The sequence below is a fragment of the Heliangelus exortis genome, chromosome 2 (assembly GCF_036169615.1).
Source record: "Heliangelus exortis chromosome 2, bHelExo1.hap1, whole genome shotgun sequence".
NCBI lineage: Eukaryota > Metazoa > Chordata > Aves > Apodiformes > Trochilidae > Heliangelus > Heliangelus exortis.
This window is the reverse complement of record NC_092423.1, coordinates 86,533,756-86,559,158: the sequence shown is the minus strand read 5'-3', so window position 1 is coordinate 86,559,158 and position 25,403 is coordinate 86,533,756. Positions and strand designations below refer to the sequence as shown.

General features: G+C 40.9%; 1 protein-coding gene across 19 annotated transcripts in view; it reads right to left on the bottom strand.

The window, feature by feature from the left end:
• The window catches only part of LOC139792890 (poly(rC)-binding protein 3-like), a 510,075-nt gene that overhangs the window by 132,919 nt on the left and 351,753 nt on the right, over positions 1–25,403 (bottom strand). For 4 of the 19 annotated variants that reach the window (XM_071736848.1, XM_071736838.1, XM_071736843.1 and 1 more), the window contains exon 1: positions 8,680–8,915. The exons of 3 other annotated variants lie outside the window; for them this stretch is intronic. The gene's annotated coding sequence lies outside the window, so the exon portion shown is untranslated. Of the gene's footprint in view, positions 1–8,679; positions 8,917–8,956; positions 9,064–11,221; positions 11,333–25,403 lie in introns of those variants that run through there. 12 more of the 19 variants (XM_071736844.1, XM_071736851.1, XM_071736852.1 and 9 more) reach the window with 6 other exon arrangements.

The following is a 25,403-nucleotide window of genomic DNA, read 5'->3' as shown; positions in this document are numbered from 1 at the left end:
AGAACCAACGCAGTTTAATTTCTACTCCCTCAAAAACTGTAATTACTATCAAGAAAATTAAACTACTAATCCAGAACTTCTCACCGCAGCAACTGAGTGACTTCTGTGACTATTCTCAACCAGAGACTTGTTTCTCAGAAAACAGACATAAAGGTACAGATTCATTTCCTTTTAAAACTGAATAATAAGTGCACAAATTTGACTTGATTTGCCCAGATTTTATATGCAAAAGTATGGAAGAAGTTTAATGTAGTATAATCATAATTTTCTTCAGAAAGTTGACAGCCATGGTTTAAAGTTGTCATTTATCTTTGGAAAGAACATGACCAAGAAAGGATTTTGTAAATCTATTAAGCTCAACAGAAGATAATGCCTCAATATGAACACATGTATATGCCTAAAAAAATCTGAATTATATTAGCATCATAGGAACTACAAATGAAACATATTTTAGGTGCATCTGCAATCTTTTATTCTTGTCCACTACATTTCAGGGATATTATTTCAAAATACCCATATTCTCATTGAGAGCATCACATTTTGATGCATTTAAAGTATGGTCTCAGAGACACAGAGAGCTGAAACTGAAATAACATTTTATTAGTAGCTGTAAGCAACTGTAGTTCTGGCTACTTATGTTATATATATATATATATATATATGTGTGTGTGTGTGTGTGTATATATATATATGTATATACATGGGAGATAATCTGCTGCTTTTAACTTTATTAACTAATAATAATATTCACAGGAGACTGAGCCTTTCTTGTCTAGTGATGGGAAATCAGGAAGGTCACAAGGTCAAAGAAAACTCCATTTTCATTGGCACTTTAATGCATTGCTCCTAAGGGAATTTAGAAAGGCTAAGGCTTTAGAAAGGTTTAGGTATATATTGGTGAGCCCTTTACTTCTGAGCCAACTAAAAGCCCATCCATCTGTGCAGAATCCAATGTAATAAAAAGGATAGTTTCTATTAACTTTTTTTTTGTAAAGCGTCACGTGCATTTTACTGTCAACTCCCCAGTAACTTCACACACCTACTCCAAGTAAGACTAAGGGTTGTATTTTAGTGGGAGGTTCAACAGGCAAGAAAAAGGTCACAGTGCTGTGACATTTCCTTTTAGACAATGAGCAGGGTTAGAAGTGAGTAGGTCCCAGTGATCATATTACTCTGAAATGAAACCCAGGGATAACAGGGCAAAGCCCAGGGTCCAAATCACGTCTCAGCCATCTCCTCCCAGCAAGTCTGTGGTTAAGTGGCTACCAGAAAAACTGCCACATATATTACATATAAATATAAAATCCACGACAAATGATATTGATACATTTGCCCAATCAACCAACCCAGTAGACAAACAAAACCCTCTAAAAGTTTAGCAAACCCAAAGATTAAGGCTACCTTTGTCAGAAGAAAGCTAGTATCAGGAAATACAAGATAGGTTGCTTAAATGGCCATAACTTTGCCTTTTTTCATCTTCTCATTGAAACCGAAAACCAAGAGAGCGGGAGGGCTGTTTTTGTGAAAATGAAAAGCATTATTCAACTTTTCTAAAGTATGTTCACACAACTGCAAGGAAATTGTATCACTCACTGGCTATAAAGAACCACTCATCTCTTGCTTATCAGCTGACACTTAGTAACTGGTCATGTATGTGATCCTTCCCAGGGGCAACACCAAGCAGAACAGGTGACCTACCATTACATTCAGTCATGACAGTTTGAGTAGCTGCAAAAGGAAATTATTTGTATTTCTAGCATTTAAGCTAATGCATTCTGCTCTACAGCTAGTAACAGGACCAAGTGTCCCTGAAGTTACCATGCCACAGTGTATCATCTTAAAGAATTCTTTTCAAGACATGGGTGAAATTACTCAGAACCACTAATTAGCTGCCAATGTGAGGCTGAATACTATGATTTCACATGTAAAGTAGTGAGAGTATATGCTGGCATTAATTGGTACTCAAGCTCCCAGAGATACACAGACAATTATGGTTACTGTAAGCAAAGGGGAGGCCAACAGCAAAGCCATGGACACATCCAGCATGTGACAGTCACAGCAGACACCCTCCAGGTGCAGTTTCCATTCTGTCCACATCGGATGATGTTTGGGGAGCTGCACGAGGTGGTCAAGGGAAAATACAGATTCAGGAGGCTCGACCACCACATCTCACACTGAAGGTTGTCAAAGATGTATCAGCCCTGCCCAACCAGCCAACACCTTCAAAGTATCAGCAGCATTTCAAAACACAGGGGCAGATTTAGAGTATCTTATCTGACACTACAAACACTGAAGGGACATTAGGCTTTGTTATAAACAGGATTTAAGAATCCTGGTGATTTTTATTTGAACTCCCCCACCGCAGTCCACAGTAAGCGTTGTGGGATGGTCACAGTACTTATTTAATTAGCAGTGACAGTCTTTCCATTACCCGTCAGGCATCTGTATTTATACAATGCAAATGATGACAGAGGGAGGAGGGAGAGGGAAATTAAGAGTCTCTTGGTGTCTTCCCAGAGCTCTTGCTCTTCCTGGATACATCTAGGAATGTAACTTCTGATGTTCCTCACTACTCAACCAAAATACAGTGCTACAAACATCTCTGAACCAAAAGGAACTGAGGCTCTAAACTTGATGTGCATCACTGTGAATGAAAGCTCTGAACTTGCATATCAGACAACAGTAGGTCAGAAGAGTCTTTTTAGTCACTTTAATCATATGTAAGCAAGTTATCACCAGATCCAGGCAGCTTATATACTTACAGTATTTAATCCAGTGCTATATAGTAATTATTGAATAGATTTGCAACATACAGAAAGGTTGCATTACCCCCCAGCGTTTATACAGTCTTTTCATTTAAAATCTCTGCTGGTGTTGTATAGAATGTTAAATGCTACAACATAGCCAGCAAAATTTCCATTAGGTCTTCTGGATAGATGCTGGCACACAGCCACAATCATGCTAATGAGATCCTCAAGGTACACACAGTTTTGTTAATTGAATGAAATCACAGAAAAGGAATCTTATGGTCTTCAAAACTCAGATTCTATCTTTCTATTCATTTAAATCAGGTTCAAACACTGAATAGGTGCTGTACTGCCCATTAATGAGAAAAATACAAGCCAACGGGGGTAAGGGTAATGAGCCATTATAAATACAGGACTAGATGGCATGGACATTGCACCGAGCTCTTCACTTCCATGTAGCTACATCCAAAAGTGTTTGTTCTGTTGGAAACCTCCCTCCCTCCCTTCATTTTTCTGCAGAGGGCTCTGCATTCAGGATAGTATTCTGCTTCTTCGGTTGCCACTGGGACAACCAAACTGTTCACATTTCCTTTTCTGAGATCCTCAGGTTAGTGCTCATGTCTTATCTGTATCTGCTTACCACCAACTGCATACATATTTGCATTTAAAAACCTTAAGTTTTTTTCTAGAGCTCTCCTTGCTCTCTATGCAGCTGCCCAGACTTCTGCTGTGTGCCTGGGACTGCAGTTCTAATATAGCCAGCCCCATTTTCTAAAACTTGGCTGAATGTCCATAAGACCTCCCCTTAAGCATCCCAGTGAAGTGCTTTTGGGTTTTGTTTTGTGGATTTTTTTTTAATTATTATTTTTAATTATTATTATTCTAGTGAAATTATTCTTAGTTTCTTACTACACACGTGCCCCTAAACCTGTAAATAATTATAGCCAAAAGTTTTCATTAAACAATCTGTGACTCTAACAAAATCAAAGCAGTAGAGAACAAGGCAGAGAAGTGCAGTGTTTTTAAAAACATTTTCATTGAGTTTTTTTCAAGTTATATGAACATGTTTGTTTTAAACTGTTTGAGATGATGAAAAGAAACCAATTAAAAATTAATTGTTCAGGTAACTATTTTGTAGGCTATTCTGAACCATTTTGTAAAAGTTTTCAGGTGTCACTGTAATAAATCCTACTATGAAATGCTGCAGCATCTTCCCCGTGTGCTTGTATCAAGCCACAGGCTGTCTGAGCAACTAAATTACACTGAGAACAGGTATGTGGACTCTTGTTATTAATTTTATGAATCTATTGCATATTTATTCCATACTGTTACAGTCAAGTCCTGCCACCAGTGCCCATATCCTGAGAAGGAAAGTCTGTGTCTTGACCGTCTTAATCACTACTCAACGACTCCCAGCAGTGTCCAGCTACAACATGAAGCATGAACCTCTGAGGGAGCAGGTGGAATAGCAAAGGGCATCATTGTTGCAACTTTGGGAAAAAGCAAGGTCTGGTTTGAGAGGGCATGTGGCCTTCAGAGGAAGACAATTTTTTTTAGCTTTTCATTTAAAAAAAAAAAAAAAGTGTACCCTCTTGGAAAAAAAGATCCATTCACATTGGTTTTCCTTTTACGTATAGATAATAACCCTTTATATTCTAAATAAGAATTACTTTCTATACTGGTTGTCTATTGTGTCTCTGTACTGAAGAGTTTCAGGGCTCAGAAAGCAAGTCAAGATGCTGAACAGCCTGTGTGTACACAAAATGACAGCCTTTGGCAGGGGACACAAAAGCTTCAGAATAAGGGTGAGCACAGCGAAGGGCCACCCGTATGCACCAGGGACGGTGGGGCTGTCTGCTACAAATCTGGCATCCTGCTAAAATGAGATTTTGTCAACCTGAAATGGATTTCTCTGCCTCATTGATGTATGTTAACATGTGATTGCACTTGCTAAATATTGTCATGGCTCTGTAACCACTTTATAGGACACATTAACATTTCCCTCTTCCCTCCCCCTAGCTGACGGACACTACACTCCGTAAAAGCATACACCCTTAAGACTAGATGGATGTCTAAAGATTTTTCTGCTTGATTTTAATCCAAAGGAGCTGGTGTTGACCCTGTATATTTTAATTAAAACCTCCTTCACTCAGCTCTTTTTTGTCTGGTGAAGGACCTATCAATCAGGAGGAGTCACCACAGGATGCACCGGATGACAGGAGGCTATTTTGTCCCCTCCTCCAACACCAGACACTGACTTCTTTTCTCTCCCCACCCCCTCCAACTTCATTAACTAAATGCACTGAATAAACCTTAACATCCCAGCTAAATCCTATTGGCCCTGGATTTGCTACTTAATGCTAAAACCCAAGCGACCCATTTTTCTCCTGTTGATACTTCTATTGCTGATGGCAGCCAGAAGAGAAAAATACCCAACCTTAAAATACTTTAGGAGTAAAACTCGGAGAATTCATCACTCCTTTTTTCTGCTGCTGCTCATGAACTTTACGTAAGCTCTACTTCATGTGTCAAAGCTTCCCATGCTTTTGTGCTTCATAGGCAACACAGTGAGGCTGTTGCTTAGCAAATGAACGCAACAAAGTGCATCTGTTACTAAAAGTGCAACAAGGACTCATTTAAAGAAAAATGACCTTGCAAAGTTGTGGAAAGAAAATAAATCTGCAGTCTACAATCTCCAGTCATTGTGTTGTTATAAACATCAAAAGATGGAAACCCCACTAATTAAAAATCCTTGGAAAAAGTCTAACAAGAAAGAGTGAACAGTTTCAGGGCTACAGTTTCAGGGCTACAGATTCACTTTGAATTCCTATCCTTATGTTTTGCTTTAAACTGCAATAGTTTGCCTTCCCAGTTTCTCGCGTGTAACATAAAAGTCTAAAGACCATTCCCCAGCTTCCTGTCTCCTGGCTGCCAGTCCTCCCTCTGCATCCCAGTTATAACTTCTGTACCTCATCTCACCTCAGCCCATCTGCCCAATGCTTCCTCCTCAGACCCTGATGACGAGCAGGAATCCAGATGGTCACTTCTCAGCTCTTGACCCTTTATTCCCAAAGCACCCAAATGGGGTTGCCCATCCAGCTGCAAAGTCTCCCTATGGAAGCATTAAGAGCTTTGGCTCCCAACTTTTGGAGCCACCAGCCTGCCTTTTCCTTCTTGATCCACCAGACCTCTGACCTCTCTGCCCTCCACAAAACATCACTGCCATGACCATCATGTGTCTTGCCACATGAAATCTACCATTCCAGAACCTTTCCCTCCTGCAAATACCTTTGCTACCTTTCTGCCACACACACCTGTGGCTGCAGTCATGTCTCCCAATAGCTTTGCAAGCTTCTCCACAACTTCCTGCCATAGTGATACATCACAGGCTCCCCCAACCAGCATGCTTGGCCCAAACCTCCCAGGCATCCCAAGCAGAGCACGAGGAGGGGCTTGAACCACCCCACCACAGCTAGGACAGCCTCTTGCCTTGAGATGGCTCAGTGGCAAGTGGCCTCACACACAGAATACTGAGCTCTCCCTCCACTTGCAAAAGTTGCTCACCATGTTTGTGATCATGTGTCTGAGAAGGCTATTCCAGCCTGCTCTTGGGTACCCAAACAACACAGCAGCCTTCAGATTTGTCTTGTATTTTTAATCCCATGTTTCACTTTAGATTAATATCAGACCTCAACACCCTATAATATGGAGGAGGATTTCTGAGAAGAGCTGCCCCCTGAAACACCATGCACACCCAGCCCTCCCCCCAACAAATTTCACTGGCATTCAGAGGCTGCAAAGGCTGAAAAGAAAATGGGAGCCTGAACAGCTAGTAGAAATTCAGCTATCCTGAATAAAAATTGTATTTACGAACAACCTAAACCCAAATCCAATCTAACACTGAAGATATGCAGCACAGGTTACACTTTAAGATTATTAGTTCCGTGTCCATGATGAGAAGGCTTTCAAATAAAAGTGCTTTCTTACTGACTGTGCACTTGCGTTAATGTATTTCTTACCAATATCACTAATGGAACGTTCATCATGTTTCTAGCTTCTCTGAAGTAACGTGAAAAAAACATATTGAGCCATGTACGAATAAAATAAAAACATCCATGTCACTATGCAACATTGTATTGCACAGGCTCTACAGACATGCTTAAATATGGTCCTTGAAGGAGATAACGGCAACTGACTACAATATTACAGAAGTATTCGTATCAGCATAAATTGGAGACCAAGAGTGACAAGGAATGGAATCAGTAAAACAGTTACATTCTTGAAGACTTATTTTTGCAGCATGGACACAGATGAGAGAAAGTAAGAAAAGATGAGGATTTTTTTTTTTTTTTTTTTTTTTTTGTGAGAAACCTGCTATTTCAGATTGTAAGGAAAGTAAAAATATTTTTGTTCACCCAATTATAGATTAAGAAGTTGGAGTAATAACCACATGATCGATCAAGTTTTTCCTTTTCTTGAATACAATGAATAGACTACTAGATGGATGATTCTCTCATTAAGTTTATGAGTAGGCAAGCCTCAGTTTTTCAGTTTATAAAAATAAACTCTTGCATGGTTTTAATATGGCCGTTGTCTGGATTCCATTTTGAACCATCCTCAGTGCTAGCTCACCGCACCAGGAATCTTTGTAGGGATAAACGGCGCACAAATGGATTACCAGCTGCTCAACTCCATGTTTACTATTGTTCTACTTCTAAAACCATATATATATATAAAAAACCAAATAATACCTACAAGTAGACTGGACAGTACATACTCTTTGAGCAGCAGTTTATCTGTTATTTTTTTAGCGTTTGAAGATAGATATGCAGAACAACTTCCGCTTATGACTGACTGTCTATAATCTACACAAAAGCTGCTAAAATGTATTAACATTTTAACTGTTTATTTTTCCAGTAATGCTACCAGGGTTATCAGAAAAACAAATACAAGTTGTACACTAAACATAAACCATATCCAGTGTAATAGGACATTCTAGCTGATGTATCAAAGAGATTAAAACGCAGGTTTTGGCGCAGAGTAACAGAATTTTACACATCTTAAATAATAATATTATAAATAATAATAATAGAAGGGTGGTATGAAGTCCAGAGTCCTCTCTAATAACTGTTATCATAAAGCTACCATATATTTCCTATCATTTATTAACAAAACATACACTTTGAGGTTCACTTTTCCCCCACTGCACAACACACGGAAGGACATTATCTTGCTTACTTAGACTGTTTACATTAGCAACTTAAAACACAGAAAGCCTCCAGAAATGTAACCAGTTAAATAGACACTTCCAACCCTAAGACCTCTAAAAATATGGGACAATATTCCAGCTCGGTTACTTTTTAGAGTGATGCTGATTTACAGTACATCCCAAACTTCTTAGCCCCTGCCTTTTTAATCCCTCCATAGTCCCCGTGTTTTCCTGGGCAAGGGCCAGCTCTCGCCTCTCCTCTTTTCACGTTAAACTTGCAGGAGACTATTAACCAGGGATGGCTGCAGGAAAGGGGGGGGGAACACGCACATTTCCCCCCAGTCTCTATATAATATTAACGTTTAAAGCCTGGAGGTGCCGGCTTAGGTGGGGTTACTCACAGCCCCTAATACATATTTTAGCGCAGCTCACTCGGTCGGGTGACAAACCAGCCCCATCACCACACAAATCACCGCCACAGCAACTTGTTGGTTTTTAATCTTTCAACGACTTCGCCCATCCCAGCCTGTCTCGAGAGAAAAAGGGGCGAAACTCGGCCTCTAAAGCACCAGCAAAAGTCTCCAGCGCGGCTGCCCCCCACGTCCTCACCCCCCCCACTACCACCCCAGGCAGCACCCCCTCCCCGCAACAACTTCTAGGAGGGGGTTTCCCCTCGCCTGCCACCTCCCCTTCCGCATCCCTGCGCGGGGCAGAGGTACCCACCTGCGGAGGGGCTCCCTCGGCCTTCCGGAGCCCGGCGCAGCTCCGCGCCTCTCCCCTCCTCCGCGGGGTGCGCAACCGGCCGCCTCCCTCCGCGCCGCCCGAGCGTGGGGCTGCAGCCCGCCGGATCCCGCCCGAGCGCGGGCAGATGGCCGGCAGCCCTGAGCCCTGCCACAGCAAAGCAAAGCAAAACACAGCAAAGCTGGGCTTTTTTCTTTCCTCCCCCCACCCCCCCTTCTCTCTTTTTTTTTTTTTTTTTTTTTTTTTTTTTTTTTTTCACCTCCTGTTTTTTCCCCTTTCCTCCCTTCTCCCCGTTTTTCCTCCCCTGGCTTAGCCCCTGGCAGATAAACCCGAGTCAGCCAGAGTGCGCTCACGACACCCCCTCCACCAATCATTTCAATTAGTGCCACATGAGAGGAGCTTCTGCCCAAAATCTGCTTAGGAAAGGGCCAGAGGGCAGGGCAATCTCCTTTGCTCAACAATGACCAGAAGCTGCTATAAATATCCAAACAAAAGCACTGCCAAGGCCAGGAATGTCACATCCTAATGTGATAAAAATTGTAAAGATTCGATGTATACCAGAAGTACAAAGGAGAAAAAATAATGTTTAAAAAAAAAAAAAAAAAAAAGAGAGACAAAGATGAAAAGCAGTTTCCACCTTCCTATCGTCTCCCCTGATACATAACCTTGCAATATGTTATCAGAGTTGTATGGTTTCTGGGTGCCAAGCTACTATGTTTTTGAGGTCCCAAATGTCTTGCTCACTGTCCCTTTGTGACAGCTGCACACTAATATTTATAGGTATCCAAGTCTGTGCACCCTATATATAAGCAAGCACAGTGACCAGGGCTGGTCAAATGTGGCCTCCAGCCCCACAGATGCATTGCATCCCACAATTTGTATAAGCAATGACTTCTCTAAATGAAAACATTAACAAGAGGTTCCCAGTATGTCAATAAGTAAATCAATACATTAATAAAGTACAGACCTCATTGCACTGGTAAACAGAACTGAGAGTCTTAGCCTAATTTGACCTCAACACATTTTACACAAGCATTTTCCAGCACTGTGAAGAGAAATTCCATCCTGAGTTTTCTAACTACACAGTGAGTTCCAGCTGAAAACTAACAAAAAAAATATTAAAAAAACCCAACAAAACTACAAACAAAACCCAAACCAAAAATAAAAAAACCTCAATCCATCAGAGTGCCTTCACCAGTGGAGACCTAGAGCTTGTGTACCTTGTAAGCCTCCAGTTCATACCATGCAAGTAGCTGGATGTTGCCTGCTCTGGCATGGGAAGGGCAGGACAGGGTGGGGGAGGAGGGTGGTTTTGGTCCCATTTGACTTTTTGTAAACTCTGCAATACCTTTGAGATAGTAATTTCCAGTCTGTTGTTGGTGGGGTGACTACAGCTAGGTTCATCTGAGGGGAAGCTGATAGACACTGTCACCTAATTCCCTCCTGACATGCCTGAGTGTAATCACTGCAAGGGGAGGGCACTCAGCTGATGTGCCTCCAACTCTCGAGTCTCAATGTTTACGTACAAATTATGTAAAAAAAGCTAATGCTATTGACTAACGTCATGCTCTTTTAGATATAAAGGCCATGTGAAATTATCCCTGTGTTTCCTCTCTTTGGTTTCCACCAACCCAACAATAAACTTCTCTACTACTACAAATAAATGTTATTTTTTTTCTATTTCGTTCCCATGCCCTACTCTGATCATACTTGTTTGTCCTGCTGCAATGAACAGTGCTTTTTCATACTAAACCTATTCATATACAGGCTTGTCCTGAAAGCACCCTTATCCTTAACTATGTTCAGAGATGATTTTTTTTGCCAGTTTACTAATTCCCTGAACTTAAGCATGTGCCCTATATAACACTGTTCTTTTAGAAGACCATTTGAAGAAATTCATTTAAAAGAGATAACATTTAAGCAAAGCTCCTGCAATACCCTAGTCCTAAAATCACATGCATGTGCCTTGCAAGAACAAAACCACCCACAAGTTTTCCAGACTTCCCCGTTTTAGCTAGGACAGATACGTTTTTTTATTCCAACAAAGAGCTTTCAGTAGCCCAGAGTGCACAGATGCAGAGCAACAACACCAACACAAACAATACAGACTAAGCATTGTCAGAAAAAAAATCTGATGGCCTGTGGGCTGAGAAAGCCCTCCCTGAGGATGGGGGAGAGCAAAGCAGAGCCCCCATTCTGGCAGAGCCAAGGTAGAGATCCCCATCCCCCAGCACAGCAGCCGAAGGTATGGTGGGAAATCCAGCTGTACTTGCAAGGTAGCACAGTAATACAGCTAAAAAACCCTGCCAGTTCCACTGGCTGATCTTGATGCCAGCTCCTGTTTTTACTTCAAGCAGGGCCAAGCTGGGTGTCCCCAGCAGCAGTACAGACACGCTTTGCATGGCAAAGGAGCGGACAGGACCTTCACTGAAGGAAAAAAAAAGAATAATAAAAAATCCTCAACTACAATCCCCCCCCCCCCCCCAAGGTAAACAGTAAAAGATTTTTATAATAATGAACTTACCTGGGAAAAACATGACCTGTGGCTTAAATAACTGTGTAGTTGGAACTGAGCTATGACAAAAATAAGTCACTAATGGAGGGAAGTGCATGGGATAAAAATCTAGCCAGCCAGGCAGATGAATAAATTGGCAGAACTGAGCTGCTGATGCCAGAAGTGAAAGAAAAACATCCTTCTCTCTGAATTTTGGGTGGGTTTTGTATCTTTCACTTCCTGGATCAGCTATCATTACAGACTTCAGAGACAAGAGGAAAAACATGTTCTAAACACAAACAATATTCTCTCTTCTCACCAAAACACCCTGTTTAAGCTGATGTGCCTTGGCTGGTTCTCATTGTTTTGCATGCTGTTTCCCTACACCAGCTTTTTCAATCTAAGAATAAAAATGGTGGGGGAATCTTGCAACCTTCCTTAAGGATACTGAAAACATAACGTGAGAAAAACAGTTCATATGGAAAACAGTGAGGTATTCTGAAGGGTCCTCCTTTCTGAGCTTGAAAGTATTCAAAAAGCCATTTGCCTTACAAATCAAAATGCTGTATTTGATGATAAATTGAAAAGACTGATGACAGAAATCTCCATGAGCAGTGTCTCAAAAATAAAAATAAAGAAAATAAAGACATACTGTTTAGTTTGCAAATAATTTAGTATACATTTTCAACTTTAAATCGTTTATAAAGTGTTCCACCAGTAAATCAGGGTGAGACTTCTTGTTTTATATAGAAGTATGACTATTACCTGGAAGTGCTTTAAGTTAACTGATGATGGAAATGGAAACTTGGATCAGACACTATGGGTCCTCACATTTGAAACAAATTCCTGAAGAAGCAAGCCTGTATATGGAAAGCTATCCTCAAGCTCTGGTTTAAGTTTTCCCTTAAACACTGTTTTGTTTGATGAGTGGAAACTGACAACATCATCAAATCATCTAGTATTAGTGTTCTTTCCTTTTACACGTCCCTGCTCTTGGGAAAAAAACATAATAATGGATTATACTGTTTCTTTGTCTGAATAAAATGTTGCAGTTCCGCAGATAAAGACGTATTCAGCTGAGCAATTAAATAGCTAAATAAATGAATCAGCAGAGCAGAAGTGACAGATTTAATTACTGCTTAGAGCTAGGAAGGGGAACTAATTATGGGGTTCATGAACCACATACCATTCTTCTCCTTAAGCATGTGCTTCAATTCTTCTGGATCAAGCTCTGCAAATGCAGTAGCACCAGATTTTTTTTAAAAAAAAAACAAACTAAAAAAGAAAAAAGCTACTAAAAATTGAAAGTCTAATCTTTGAAGAAAGAATAGTCAGTGCACTGTTTTAAAAGTCCATGTTCAACTGACTAGATACCATGAGTTAAAGGAACTTTTTCAAAATAGGCACTAAAAATACAGTCCTCCGAAAACTGAAATTAGAATGAAGTTCATTGGATGTGAATAAACCAAAGATTTCAACAGAAAGCCATCGTCATTGAGGTATAAAGCACATAGCTATATTAAGTGGTTAGGAACCCTATTCATCAGGAAGTAACTATCTGGGAAGCCTGAGAATGCTGTTGATCTCAGTTCTCTTTTGCTTGGGTCAGTCCATGACAGCCAGCAATACAGTTTAAAAAGATGCTTTTTTTATCCACCAAGTGCAAAGCTACTTGTGGTAGAAAAAACTCTTTTTCAGTTTCTGCTTTCTCACCCTTTTCTTTACTTTGCATCCACTTTATGATCCTAATTTTATTCTTGTTTGATAAGAGAGTCAATATCAATTAGTTGAGCTTCACATTAAAATCATGAACTCTTTACCTCATTAGTGGGAGGAGGAAAGAGAAAAAAAAATACACACATACTGAATTTTAATCACATCATTCATTGAATGGCATAATTTTATTTGTACCTAGTTTATATGGACGAGAAGACATTGGTATTGTTTCCAGGGGAGAGGGGGGGGGAAAAAGAAAAAAGAAGAGAGAAGAGTAGAGGGGGGATAAGAGAGGGAAGGGGAAAGGTAAGGGAAGGGAAAGTGAGAAAGGGGAGGAGAATGGGAAGGAGAAGGGAAAGAAAGCACCAAGATATATTTAAAAAAACTAAAAATGAATTAGTGGAGGTAACAGAGGAGAATTTTTTCATTTATAGCCAGCAATTTTGTAAAATTAAAATCTCAATGTGTTTTGATCTCTTTTTTAGCATAATTTTAAAACCCAACACATTTGCTTCCTTTTCTAAAAATACTGCAGAGAGATAAATAATTGTGCACAGCTGAACTCATGCACCATTCTGAAAAAAATCACAACACAGACCTTCTACTCCACTGACTGAATTTTTTAAAAAAGCAGAATGTGAGATAAACAATAAAATATCTTATGACTGGAAAAGATATAAATTCACCCCAGCTATAACCGTGTTCTCCTTCCACACCACCAGTAATTTTGTCAGATTGAAAATAATTGTGTCCAAACCCAGAGATGTATTCAGATCCCTGGGAAGGTTCATTAGACACTCACAAATTCCATCGTCACCCAACATTACAACATCAGCTCTGTTTGGCTGAACTTCTGTTCTCTAAAGGCACCCAAAACCAATGCCTATTGGATCAACAGAGTCCAAAACAAACCCCATCTTGAAAATCAGTTTCTGGGCTTCTGTAACAAGGGAGACTGTATCTAGAGGGAACCAGGACCACTGTATATCCAAGATAAAGTAAAACTAGATTTATTTTTTTTTTTTTTTAAATAGGAATTATGGTATATACGGTAACAGCATAACTCTGGAAAAGTGACAGCCCTCACTTGAAATTCCAGTGCAGTTATGTTAGAAGAAAATGCACTTTGCACCTAGACATATAGTAAGGCTAAGAGAGGAGCTAATTTTCAAAAAAGACACTATATCTGAAAAGATTACATACAAGTTGCATTAACACTTGTGTCATGAGTTTTACATCACCTGTTATCCATGCTAATAAAACATGATGTCTATACGAAGTCACTAAGGTAACAGTGATCATGAAGCTTGCAGAACACCTGCAGAACTGATATTTCAGAATATAAATCTTATGTTCAAATAGCCTCAGTGGAGTGGGAGGAGTTGAAAAGGATCCCATGGGCAGGGCTGGCTAGTCAGCATACTGCTGAAGGAGAAAAGGAGAATATACTCCTGGTGAGCAACACTTCTGATCTCAGGAGGCATAATCAGATGTATTTATCTGACAATCCCTGCCAGGCTGACAGGAAAGGAACATTTAAATATCTGAGGTGTCCCTCTCGGATCAGGCTGGCATGGAAAAGAACATTTAAATATCTGAGGTGTCCCTCTCAAATCAGGACATGATTGGCATATCATTTGAGCTACAAGCCCCAGAGGAATAAGGGGCATTTGGAAGTGGAAGTTAAGCAGAAGTGAGCTGGCCACCTGGGAGGAAGTTTGGGTCTATGAATCCATCTTCTTGCTTTCACCTCAGGGCAATGCAAAATCCCTCATGGGATACCTTAAACAGGACACGCGGTTAAGTATAGACCAGAACTGAATCATGCCCTGTTTTATTTATACCTTTTGCTCTCAATCTCGCACTTCGATGTTTGCCCTTAAGTGTTGCTTGACACAATTTTGAAGCTTTTCATCACCCAGTCAGTCTGGTGCAGAGAAGAACAAGATGAAATAGAATGAAACCTGTAGTTTTTTGGTGGAAACAAAGAGGGGTGGCACAAGGTGTCTTGACATATAAGTGTCTTCTCTGAAAGGGTCATAGAAGCCCAGAGTTGTAGAATCCAAAACAGCTTCCCTGACAAAATGGACTTCGCAGAGGGCAGAGGGCTCATTCACAAGCCACCTGGACTCTGTTCTCCCAAGGAGAGACTCCCATTTGGGAAACCACCCTGATAAAAAGGGGCCCTATTCTCACAAGGGCAGCCCCTCCTTTAGTGGCCATCCTGATCAGCTGAACACTGTCCTTGCAAGGGGAGCTCTGTCTGATGGGCACCCTGACAGGCAGGACACTGTCCTTATTCCATAAAAGACAGGGGCAGGCAGGCTGTGCCCTGAGGAGGCAGAGTGACATCTTGTGTGTGCCCCGGGTAAAGACACTGGAGAGGCTGCATATGCAGAAATAAGGGTTATTTCTGTGTCATCCCATTTGGAGGGGCCCAGGTGAGCACCTGCCTGTGCCAGATATGCAAAAGCCCCCCCTGAAATGGTGGGGTCAGGTGGCATAAAAGAGGCACACTCGAAATGCTGGATACTCACCCTCCATCCAGGGACCACAGCTTCCCACCAAGATCATTGCTGGATCTAAGGGTGGTGATAACTTTCCTATCTCCCCTTTATTCCTTGTCTCAAACAGCCTCTGAGACCATATTTAGTTGTTACAGGGAAGATAGATTGTAACTTTTCACTGCCATGGGGAGCCTATGATCAAAACTCGCCCTTGGGTAAGTATTTACAAAAGAGGTGACAAAGTATGACAGTAGATGGCAGAGTTGCTAGTTGGCTGGTACCAAGAAGAAATTACTGTGTTTTTTGTACAAAGTCTAAATAACATTTACACACTACTCATCACAGAGCTAAAAATAATTTTAAATCACCCATTTCCTTCTTTTAAGTGGAAGTGGTTTCTGGTTTATGAGTGCCCTATTGCATTTTCCTAATAGTTCATCAGAGACTAGAAGCAAACATCCAGCCTTTGCTGAGGACTAAATAAAAACCAATCAAGCTCCTAGACAATAATGACAACTGAAATAACAGGAGCCACTGTCCAAACCAAAAGCTGAAGTAGGCATCCAGCCATAATGCCTAAAGGGCTTTCACTGAGAAGGACAAGGATGCTTGCACATAAACGTCAGAGCTTGCTTACTGTTGGAATAAGTCACATCTGAGGAAAAAAAATGCTAAAAAATGACAGTAATGGATGGAGGAAGGAAGCATGTGAACTGGCTAGAGGGCAGCCCTCAAAGACTGAGCCTGAGCAAAACTCAAAGTACCTTTTTCCTTCTAGTGCAGAGGTATACCCAAGAGGAAATAGCCATAAAGGGAATGAAATAAGGGGTAAGAAATCCAAACCTCATGAATCTGACATTACAACCATTAACCTAATATTGATGACAAAAAGGGGGATTATAATATGGCACACTGTGCACCTTTGAACAATTAGACTGAAAAGCTGCCTTGATTTATAAAACCAGAGGAGCAGTTATGTTGTAAAGTTTGGCCGCTTTGAAAAACACTGGCTACAACATGAAAGAATGGCAGAAGCACAGGATGGACCAAGAGAACAACTCAGAGATCTAAAAGACTAGTACAGTTCCATCACTTAAGGTCTGAAATGTGTCAGCTTGAAGGAGCCAAGCTCCAGGGCACAAAAATCAGAGAGCTGTAGAACAGACATGGGAATTTCCACTTCTAGACTCTGTATTTGGCTACTGAGTGTGTTTTCTCCGGAAATTTCCATGGCAGAAGGTATAATATTACCAAGCCAAAAATCCCCAAAACACAAGGGGGGTGGAAAGTTGAAACTGAAGCACTTTGTGGTTCAAATCTCAAATGCAGACAGTGATGGCAGAACATCCATCTGTCCATCTTGAAACTGGTTTGAAAATTATTTTTAATACTACCTTATTGAAATCACGGCTAAGAACATGGAGTACAAAAAGGAGCAATTGAGATATCCAGGAGTGGAGAATGAAATGTCAATAATGTCATCTGAATTTTGGAATGAGTAACATTTAGACCAAGAATGTTCCCTAAATTTTGCAATAGAGGTAACGCCATGATTATTTTTTATTTAAGATTATAAACATTTCACATGCCTTTTATTCTACAGCCACCAAAAGAATTTTGTATGGCTCAGACAAAACTGACAGTCAGTCGTCCTAAAATAACAGATGAGACAGGGCCACCCCTGCCTGCTGCAGAAAAGTGGGGAATTGCAATGGAGAGATCTAGAGGATCCATGCTGCTAATCTGTCTGCCTCCAGGGACTGATACCAGTCAGCTCTCACAGCTGCTGGCACTGGGCATTCTACCAATAGTTTCCACTCTTGCTTTAGGGGCAGCAGCAGTTTCAGACAACCTGTTTTCCCCAGTCCTAATATGGACAAAATTGAGGTAGGAGGAGACTGATGTTGATGGACACACTCTTTGTCTTCCCATTACCCTGCTACCTTAGGCAAATTCTGCTTTGCCTGTGCCCGCAGCCAGACCTGTTTTTTGCTGGAAGCTGAGGACTCAATCTAACTTTGCTTCTTCTGTGTTCTCAGAAGGTTCAGCAAAGATGATATTCACAAGTGTAATTTTATAATTTGTCTGAAAGTCAAGTGCCTTGACCCTAAGTGTATGTTGTGTTACTCATAATTCCTTCTCCAGGGGCATCAGTATAATATCATTCTTAAAAAAACCAGTCCACCTATAATGATAAAGATTTTTTTCATATGCTCTCCATAGTGTGTTCTCCAATCTCCTGATGAAAGAATTGAAATCCTTGATGTAAAAGATGACCATGAGATATTTTAATATGCTGGTGTGTAACATAATAGCTATGAGTGTACCAGGGTAGAGTATGACTAGTTTGATCATCAGAAAACTACTGAAGACCCATAAAGTAAATAATACATTTAAAACCAGGAACAGCTTTGAAGTATACTGACAGCTGCTCATTGTACAGTACTGTCAGCACATGCATTGCATCAATATTGGCAGATAACAAACAATTTTCAGTAAATATTAGTGCTGCGAGCTAGTTATTGAAGACTTATGCAGATGTATTTGTTACAGATTTTCTGACAGATTATACTACTGCTGGCCAAGTGCACAACCATTGCCACAACAGCAAAAACACAAAGAACAATATTTTTGTTCAACATAAAAGCAGTCCTTGGCATATCATAATGGCTTTTTATATCCAACTTCATATCCTACTTAATTCCACTTCTCTAGAAATGTCTGATATTTTACTAAGGGAGAAGATACTTCAGTGATGCTCACCCAGTTCAAACCTCCTTTATGTGCAGATTTCCAATGCACTCTTGCAATTCACTCTGAGTTTCAGTGCCTTAGCTCCATGGACATAAAATAACCTTGTCCTGTCTCACAGAGCTACTATTAGTACAGCAGATTTAGATTCTGAAGTGTTGCAGCACAATGGGAGAAAAATTGTTTACCTATGTACCATTTTGTGTGTTAGTCATAATTCCTTCTCCTTGGACATCAGTATAATATTGTTCCCAAAAAGCAAACATTTCACCCATAATGATTAAGATTTTTAAATTGCACTTTACCTTTTTTAAGAAATAAAATCTAAATTTGTCTCTTGATTTTTTATTTTTTTTTTTTTTTTCCTAACCTAAATCACTTCATTTTGCTTTGTACTGTGCTGTGTCTCCTGGTAGTCTTCTTCCTCCTTCAGTCATATAACTATTTCTGTGTCATATAGCTATGACGAGGTTTCCTTTCTTTCTCTGCCACTACAGTCTCCTTATTTCACCTATGTTGCCAGGCTTTCTAGTTGAGAATAGATAACTTTTCCCAGGCTTAACCACATCTTTGTGTCTCCCTATTGCTGACCCTTTTTTTCCCTGTCTGTTGTCTGGCTTCCCCTCCTAAAAGAATTTTCTGCCTGTAGAAAAGAATTTTCTCCTTCTGGCTGAAGGAGAACCCTGCACCAGCAAGCATGCATTGATGAGCAGGTAGGGAAATTAGAAAGAGTGACTGACCTGAGAGCTTTTATCCAGGATACATGTGGGCCTCTAGCTATGTGTAAAACACCTCAGTGAATGAGTGCTTCAGGGAAGGGATGGTAACAGCCTGAAATAAGCATTTCTCCATTGTTCAGTGCAAAGAAAGCTGCTAACCTTGCAGAGGCCTTCATGTTGCTACAGATGAAAACCCAGGAGGCTTTACGGGTTAAATCTTATATCTTGAACCAAACTAGGAAACAAAATCAAAGCTGCAAAATCATGCTACAAAACACGTGGTGTATGGGCTGATAGCAGCTCAGGTGATGGTGACTCCCAGCTGCTTATTCCCTTGTCTTGTGCAGTGGAATTCCAAAAAATACAAGTCAGAAGTAACCAATGCTTTTATTTACCTTGATTTCAATCATTTGGAGGACCTAGATCTATCATCAAAAAAAGAAGTTAAAAGTCCCATTGTCAAACCTCATAAAAAACCATATGCTTAAAGCTGCAACTTGACCTTTCAAGGAACTCAGAAATCAACAAGAAATCATAGAGTAAGAATAGTTATGTTATTTATATGCATAGTAATATTAATTTTTTATATATTTACTTCCCTTTCAAAGGTGGTAAGTGCATTTTTAAAGTTTGATAATTGCTCTGTTCCAAAAGCTATGGCATGTCCTCCCTGTAAATCTGGAGTAGTGGTAAATGTGGCAATACATCAGTGGAAACCCTTATCTTGTGGAAGCTCAAAACAGGCCAACCATTTTTGTGCAGAGCACCAGGGAGAAATCAGCACTTCTTCTGAATTGGCTCAGGAGCAAAATCTCACAGGATTCAACCCTGCAAGGCACTGACATAATCTGGTACCATACATGCCTGCCTCAGGGTGCAGTGCTCAGCCACTGCTAGGAAATACCCTGGAATCATGTTTGTATGCACCTGTATGTTTACAAGAGGCTGAATTTGAAGTCTGAGTGAGCAAATTTAGGTAGTTGCCCAAGGATAAAATTTGCATCTGGTTTGCAGGACCTGCTTGCTGTTCAAGTCCCATCAAAGCACCTGCAAGCTTTTCTAGCTCAGGGTTCCCTGCTTATCTAAATGCCTGTATGTGTCTGGGCATAATTTCCAGAAAATTTAAAATGTCTTTATTTATTCTTAAGATTCATTCCACTGATCTGTAGTGCAAGATGTCTTGAAACCTGTAATGTTTCAGAAGAGAATATTCTGATATGATCACTGCTTCATTTGTCTGTGTCATTTTCCCAGCCTTTTCTTTCCTCTTGCTACTCTTTCTTCAGTGCATGTTTGCACCAACCTCTCCTTTATTCTTTTCTGCAAATGGTTTCCCTTTTTATTTTTTCTCCCCATGGTTTGAATTTTACAAGCACTACCTTCATTTTTTAGTTCCTCCTCTGAGGGGACACAAAAGAGAGAGAAAGTACTTCAGAAAAAGAAAACAATTATTTTATACCTGTAACTACATACCTAATGCCAGGTCATTTCTACGAGGAAAGCAAGGAAGACAGAAAGAGAATCCCCATAGAGTTGTGTTTTTTGCTAGACCACTTCAATACATAGCACAGTAACAGAGATTACCAGAAGTTCTTCTGAAAGTGGAAGTAATTTCCCAACTAGAAAAATAGAAAAGAATATCAACTCTGGCAAGTTAAATATAATAAGCCTGGCCAAAAAATGATTTTGAAGAGCAATTTGCTAAAGGCAGACAAGCAATAACAAAACATTTTTTAAGCACATCAGAGAGGGGGAGTTTGTCAGAAAGTCTGTAGGGCTGATAGGTAATTGGGGCCTGAAAGGGGAGCTCAAATAAGATCAGCCTGTACTCCAGCAAAGTGAGAATTCTTTACACAGGTGTTCACTGTGGAAAAGCTTTTGGGTGTCCGCAGGCCAAAACCTTTCTTTCCAAGGAACAAGCCCCTTAAAACTGGCTAGAAAGTAGGAAACCCATAGTAGAAATAAATGGTCACTCTTCATGCGGCAGAGAGATTTCTAGTGGATCAGTGAGGGGAAATGCAGGGTTCACCATCGTTGTCAGTAATTTGGATAAGGCTGAATAGTGAGGTAACACCTAATTGTGCTGGATTACCCAGGGGAGTGAAACCAAAGGGTGATTGAAAAATTGCAGAAAGATCTCAGCTCTGTGTCAGTGGTGATAAAAGTAGAGATGAAATGTGATGATGACAAATGTGGAATAGGGAATAAAAACAACCAGTCCTAGCTACGTATCCAGGGATAAGCTTTAAGATAGCTGTTAGCACACTGAAATACAGCTGCTGCAATCAGAGAAACTGTGTACAGCCCTACGAAATCACTAGCCTGAGGCAAAAAGAATATTATGAATTATTAGGAAGATGAAATGAGAGAGCAATCTTATTGCCACTGAGAAAATGCTCCTTATCTTCTAAGCCCCAAGAGACTCACCTGAAGTTGAAAACATACAGAAAAGGGTGACAAGAAAGATAATTGAAGATAAGGGACAGTATCTGTGTGAGGAACAATAAGTAATCTGGGATAATGCAGTTTGGAAAAGAGATGGCTCAAAAGAACATGACAAAACTCATAACATCATGAGTCACAATAAGGAGGGTAAAAAGAGGAAAGGCTTTTTATGCCCAGTAATAATATGAGGGAAAGAACAGCACATGAAGTGTCGGGAGGTCAGATTAATGCCTAAAAAGTGGAAGAAACTTTTTTTTTCTTTCTTTTTTTTTTTTTTTTTTTTTTCCAGAATAGGTAATTAAGTTACAGAACAAACTGTTAGAATATAATGCACATATTAAAAGCCTGAATTAATTCAAAACCAAATTGAAACAAATTCAAGGGACATCTCACTACCCTCAACATTTATTAGACTCAAAAGTAGAATTTTTATCTATGTCCCTACGCCCCCCCCACTCCAGCCAGATGCCAGGGCCGGCGGATGGTGATAAAACTTAATTGCTCTCTTGTTTTCTTTCCTTTTCTTAACAACTCTCTCCCCAAAGTGACTAATTTATGTAAAATCTCTCCTCTTGTAAATTTGTTTTTTCTTTTAAAGGTGGTGTTATTGTCTTCTTTCCCTGAAATAAATCTTTGTAATTTGCCTAAATCATAAGGCCTGTTGTTTTTGTAAATTCGTGGGATGTCGATGAGTAGTGACTGATTTTTCCTCACAATCAAAATATAAAATAATAGCTCGGATTGTAACAGTCCCTAAACTTCATAGAATCATAGAATTGGCTGGGTTGGAAGGGACCTCAGAGATCATCAAGTCCAACCCTTGATCCACTACCGCTGCAGTTCCCAGACCATGGCACTGAGTGCCACATCCAGGCTCTTTCTAAATATCTCCAGGGATGGAGAATCCACCACTTCCCTGGGCAGCCCATTCCAATGCCTGATCACCCTCTCTGTAAAGAAATTCTTTCTAATGTCCAACCTAAACCTCCCCCAGCACAACTTTAGACCGTGCCCTCTTGTCTTGCTGAGAGTTGCCTGGGAGAAGAGACCAACCTCCCCCCAGCTACCCCCTCCTTTCAGGGAGTTGTAGAGAGTGATGAGGTCTCCCCTGAGCCTCCTCTTCTCCAGGCTGAACAGCCCCAGCTCCCTCAGCCTCATCTCATAGGATCTGTGCTCGAGTCCCTTCACCAGCCTGGTTGCCCTCCTTTGGACCTGCTCCAGGACCTTGATATCCTTCCTAAACTGAGGGGCCCAGAACTGGACACAGGACTCGAGGTGTGGCCTCACCAGCACTGAGTACAGGGGCAGAATCACTTCCTTGGCCCTGCTGGCCACGCTGTTCCTGATACAGGCCAGGATGCCATTGGCCTTCTTGGCCACCTGGGCACACTGCTGGCTCTGTTCAGCTTCCTGTCAATCCAAAGGAACTCAGACCAGGAATGAATGAGGAAAGTACTGGAAAAGGCACCCCCCTAAAGCTGCAGTCTTACACTCTTGAAGTATATGTTATCATCTACATTTAGAAAAACATATCAGGTCTTCTGGTTAGGCCCAGAAGGGCGATTTTTCTGTTCTTGAGAGAGCTGTACTCTGAGCAGTGGACCTGCAGAGTTCAGCATGGAGGCACAGGGCTGCCCAGCCAAGCACTACCAAGTGGTGTCAGGGCAGCAAAGGGGGGCAGAGGGTTCTTTAGCTCTTGTTGGGAGCACCACAGCATCTGCACCCAAGCCTAACAGCTCTCTGAGCTTGGATGATCAACTGGTGCAATCAGAAGCCCTGACCACCACTCCATCTGTCACCAAAGTTACAGGTTTACTTTACTCAGTAATGAAGGTTTTTTTTCCAAAGTAGTTCTGGGATCAAGAGAGGATAAAGTCTTGCCCTCTTGAGAAAAATCCCTCCTACTCACAGATCCATTGGACCATAGAGTCCAAAAAGTTGGTTTTTTGTTTGCTTTTGGCTTTTTTTTTGGTTTTTGGGGTTTTGTTTTTTGTTTTTTTTTGGCAGGTCTTGACACACAGATAGTGAAAGATTTTGAAAGATAAAATATTGCCCATACCCTGGAATGAAAAAGCCCACCAAAGCCAGCAACACTTTCTTCCCTTCATCTCCCCAACCCCCAAGACCTATCAGATTTATTTTCTAAGCAAAAAAATATTTGCAAAGGTTGAGAAAACTGGTGAAGAGAGTGGTTTGCATTTTAAGCAGAAGATACTAGCAACACAGAATAATATTAAAATATATTTTGAAGTTCTACTTGTCCAGACTAGTAAATCACCCAAATTGACCTATTTTTACATTGTATTTGTTTACAAGGTCTACAGAACTCTTTGCTTGTGTGGATTAAACATGCTTCACTGACCTTTTTGTTCTATTTAACAAAAAAAACCACAATCCCTTCTGGCAGCCTGGTATACGTGACCACTCCTACAATATATCCTAGCATCAATGGCTTACATCTTGGTAATAATAATGATCTGCATTTTTACTATTCTTTTCCTTCAAAATACAAAGTGCCTCAGGAAAATTATTTAAATCAGCTTAAAGCAGCTTTTACTTGAAGCAGGCAGAGACAAATTCAGTTGGAGTTATCAGGTTGGAAAGGATCTTTGGCTCTCATCTGGGCCCACTCAAGCAAGATGAGCTTTGAAGCTACATCTGAGTTCAGAGGTTGCTCCGGGACTTGCCCAGTCAACGTTGTCATATCTCCAAGAATAGAAATGCCACAGACTGTCTGTGTACCTGTGCCAGTATTTGACTGCTCCTCAGAGCAGGAAAGATTTTTCTGATCCTTAGACAAGATTTCCCATGGTGCAGCTTGTGTCTGTTGCCTCTCATCCTGTTCTGGTGCACCACTTAGAGGTTTGGCTTCATTGCCTCTGTACTTTGCCAATAGGTAGCTTAAAACGTCTTCATTCCTCCCTTATTTTCATCTTCAGGCTGAATAAATGCAGTTCAGTCAGCATCTCCTTGAATGGCCTGTGCTCTGTCCACCTGGTGCTCCAAGGGTCTGACTCCAGTCTGTCAATATCTCGTACAGGGGAATCCAAAACAAGACATAGTCCTCTAGGCAGGGTCTCACAAGCACCAAGCAGAGGGGAATAATCACTGGCTTCAGCCTGGGGGCTACACTTTTGCCAGTACAGCCCAGGATGGGGTTGACCTTCAGGATGCTCCGCTGATCCATGTTGGTGTTACTGTCTGCTGGGATCACCCAGGAATTTTTCTGCACTCAGTTGGTGCCCTGCCTGTCCTGCTCCATGGACTTGTCCTGCCTCAGGTTCAGGAGTTTGCATTTGCCTGTGCTGAAATTCCAAAAGCTTCTGCCAGAATACTGTAGCTTGTTGAGAGTCTCCTGAATGGCAGCCCTGACCTCCAGCATATTAATTACTCTCTTAATTAGGTACCATCTGTGGACTTGCTGAGGGTGCATTTCATTCTATTGTGTAGGTGAATTAACTCCTGATAATTGCTACTAGAAACCACCCATCAGTTGAACATCATACAACTGACCCCTCTTAGAGCCTTGTGGTACAGCCAGCAGCCCACTCAATTTGTAATTCTCATCTCAAATCCCTGTCTCACCAGCTTGACAGCAGGGATATAACTTCACCTTGTGGAAGTCAAGGTAAATAACCACTGCTCTTCCTTCACCCCGTGTAGCATCCATCTCCTCAGAACAAGCTCTCATATTCAACCATTTCTCATTTGCAAACTATGCTGGTTGTTCCCAATTTCATTCTTGTCAGCAGGGTTTCCAGAAGTGTTTTCTCCAAAATCTTTCAGGGGACTAAATGGATTCTACGATCAGACAGTTCCCCAGATCTGCCTTTCTGCTAACCCTGAAGATAACTGTAAACATTTCTTTTCTCAGCCCTCAGGAATATCTCCTGATCCCTAAGGATCTTTTGAAGAAACTTCAGCCAGCTCCCTCCATGTCCTTGCATTCATCCTTTCATTCATCCTTGCATTCATCCATGGCCTTGTGTATATCCAGTTTGCTTATTAGGTTACTAGCTCAATCTTCCCAGATCCTGCCTGGCAGATATAAGGACAGAATTTGCCAGTAAAGAC